Source organism: Anopheles coustani, chromosome 3 (genome assembly GCF_943734705.1).
Source record: "Anopheles coustani chromosome 3, idAnoCousDA_361_x.2, whole genome shotgun sequence".
Lineage (NCBI taxonomy): Eukaryota > Metazoa > Arthropoda > Insecta > Diptera > Culicidae > Anopheles > Anopheles coustani.
Window position 1 is genome coordinate 52,752,723 of NC_071288.1, and position 3,788 is coordinate 52,756,510.

Sequence of the window (3,788 nt, forward strand, 5' to 3'; positions counted from 1 at the left end):
ATCAGGTGAAAGGGTTCACTTCAGGATAAAAATGCAAAAACCGTATTGTGACAGTTTGAAAACAACGCTGATAACCAAACATCGGTGCCCTAGTGTGACGTTAACAAATTTTCTTATTGATTACAAAAAAAACAGTTAAGTCGTCGAACACTAAACGCATACATTCGAAAATATTGGTATATTGCTAGTGTTTGTGGTGGTGCTGGTGTGAATGTGTAGTAATATTTTGCTCAACAAACGACCCGTACCGGCAAGAGTGCGCTAGGATGAGGGTGGTAACGCAAATATTACCATGATTTATATTCCTAAGTTGACTCGGGAGGGGCGACAAACTGGCAGCCAGCACAGTGTCCTCAAGACTCATTCATTTAAATCACCCCGTTGATATCCTTGCTTAGCGGCGAACGGAAGAAAAAATGATCCCAAGTGACATACGAGTGTGTTTTTCCCCTTTTCCCAGAGCATCGTGGAGCTGTGCCGAAAGCGAACCAACGTTCCACAGCACAGCGACACATCGGGCGCAGAAAAAGTGTAAACGACGCCGCTGATAGCTATGATTATCGCCATTACACCATCACCACCACACCACCACCACCACCATAAGAGGGCACCCAAGGGTTGCGGAAATGGAACGGTTCAACCCGGAGTTCGATTCACCCTCGGCGTGGACGTGACCATCGAGAACACCCGCAAGGGAAGTTGTATGTGTGTGTGTGTGTGTGTGTATGAGAGTGTGTGCCTGTTTGGGTCACTGCCAGCCGCATCGTTTCCCGATGCACTAATTTATCCCCCCATGTGGGAGCATTTTCGGTTCACGTCGCCACCGAACGTGCCGGAAGTCGGTGGCGCCCACGTCAAGTCAGCCGCAAACGAGTAGGTTAACCGCTTGACTCCTAACCGACCGGGGAGTGTATTGGACACAACATCTCATTATGCTGCCCCAAAAATACCCCAATGATGGTCAATGACGTGCGAAGACCCCTGCAGAGGGCGAGCGGGAGAGTGGAATGGCGAAAGAGCGAACGGACGAGGACCGCTTCCCGAACGCAAACCCACAACGGAACCCCTCGGCCGACTCCTCCATTCCGTGCGCACCATATTGTAGCATGGTGGTGCCTCAGCAAACAACCCCGCATCCCTCGCACACTCCATTCCGCTCCGTCCCGCTTGATCGCGGATGGCGACTTTGTCCTTTAATGACCGGTTTCGTCACGTACACGTTTGTCGACCGTCGACCGTGTGTCGTGTCAGTCCCTCGATACTGTCATCCGATTTCAATCATCGTCAGCTCTGCCGACAAAGTACCCGAAGGATCTTCACCCTAGTTCCGGCGGGAATTTCCCCTGCTCGCCTTCTCAGCTGCGTCGATACGGTATGGTTTGGTGTGTTCGAATTTTGGAGCTCGGAGCCATCGATCGTTCGAACATGAAACAGCGGCAAAGGCAATAGATACGAGTGGATCCGAGGCATATCGCACTGGAAAAACTATACCACGGGAAGAAAATGTGATACCAGCGTATGATAAGAAGAAAAGTTTTTACGGGATAAGGGAATATTAAACACCTTGTCCATAAAGTGATGCGTGTGTCTTATTTGTTAATGTTATGGAAGTGTTTGGGTGTTTTGCTATTGTTTTGACTATTTTCTAACTTACAATTATATTAAAACGTGGTTTTTTATTATGTATTTACCCAACGGTTCATCAACAAACGTTTGAATAGCATCAACCTTAAAAGAGTTTTATGAAAGAGTGTTAATTAAAGAGTTTATGTTAGAGTGTGGAAAAAAAGTATTGATACTATAGCAAAAAGAACATTCATCAGTGTTTGTGAAATGAACGCCTTGTACCGTAACAAAATATGTTGGGAAACGTTGTGTTTTACTACGTGACGCTGTCTTAGTTTTAGTTATTAATATTGTCTTCAAAACCTTGTCACTTCAATGTACAACTTTCTGTACGTTTGTTGATGAATCGTTTGATAAATAGGATTTATTTTAACATATTAATGGTACTGTAATTCGATGGATGAGCTACTCAGAACTTGTGCATAGTCATGTTCGACAAGACTTTCAAAATAGTACAATTTGGAGAAATAAATCCCACCCTAGGAGGTAACTTGCGCTTCGTTATCCAACATCTGTATTTCGCATTCGCTTCTTCTAGCCGCTTTCTATCAATCCTTCCATCTCTCCATCATCCATCCATCTTTCTTACCTCTGTTCTCTCGTCTCCATCTCTAGTTAGTATTTCCATTCCTGCATCAATTCGCCCGAATTTAAGGTCAAACATTTCAGTAACCCTCTGGCGAGAGCAAGAGCGGAATCTGGGAATGTACATCAACTCCTGTCGAGTACGGAAACCTCGGTAAATCTACGATCGGGCCACAGGAAAGCGGTGATCCTGCCGTTTCCCAAATCGCTGCCTTGTATTTCATTGATTAGAATTGGCTGTTGAATTTTTAATCTACTGGCCTTTCCCGTGCACGGTCCCGCGGCCGAAAGGGCAGCTGGGCGGGCGAGGGTGAAGGTTGAAAATAAAATTACAATCCTCCGAACGTCGAACTGTGGGTGGGGCAGGTAAATTGGAAACTATTGTGCCGGATCTTGTACCCGAGAGTCGCCCACGTACGCCGGAGAGGATTCTGAGACTTGACCGATGACCTCGAGCAGTAACGAGGGAGGGGCCTAGGTGGAAGGGCTAGAAGTGGCCAGTCACGGAGTAGTGTGGGAGTAGCTGTTTGGCAAGTAGCTGGCATTCGGGTGCGCTAGTGCCAGATGAATAAGTAATGATCGTCAAAGATTAGCCGACTACGTTGCACGAAGCCGTGTGTTTGTGTATCGTCCATATCTGGGAAAGCAAACACACACAGGCCCACACACATCAAGGACACTCGCCAACATTCAGCACAGAGACCCACTGCGAAAGAATGAGGCCATGGGGTAGCGTGTGGTGTTAACGGTTTTGGCTCTCGGCCGTGAAGAATAAAACATGTTTCTCGTTTTATCTCCCAACATCCCTTTTTTGCCGGGTAAGGTAAGGAATGGAGCGACGAGAGAGGGAGAGCAAAACAGACGAAAAACCATGAACAAAGTACATTGTCCCGACGGTTGGCAGGAACGGTAAGTTCCACCCATTCAACCCGACACAACGGCAACGAAGCGGGAAAGCTCGAACACGGCATAAGGTCGTCCTGAAGGGTAGAACTTTAAAATCCCTTTCCTTCCCTTCCTTGAGGCACCTCTCGCGGGCGCTGCGTCTCGGGAAGTCACGGAAAGGATTCGTGCAAAAGTGACTTTCTTTGCGCTCGGAAAAGCAACTGTCACTGCGTGGGATGGAGGCGCCCGATGCTTTGTGGATGGAGGCGCCCGGTGCTTTGTGGATGGAGACGCCTGGTGGCCCGATCTATTTCACCCCGGTGTTGACGATAAGCAGGCCAGCATGTGCAGGTAAGGTAATGGTGTGACGCTTTTCCGAATTGATAATCCTGTTCCAATGCGCGAATCTACCACCGAACGAACGCTCACACACACACACACAAGCGTCAATGAAACCAAAGCGTGAAACCAAGGGAACCGGGTCCGGGTCGGGAATGTGTCTCCTAAATCCTGATGAAGTAACAAATCGGTAGCCACCGAAACGGCATCCGAACCGAACCGAGCGAAGCGGAACGGAACGGAACCAAAGCGTGGCAATCCATCCAACCGCCAACTCGAACGACAACTGATCCCTTATAATCTTATTACATGTTCCCGTTTCGGCGGGAGGGAGGACATCCGCAGCAAGCGAG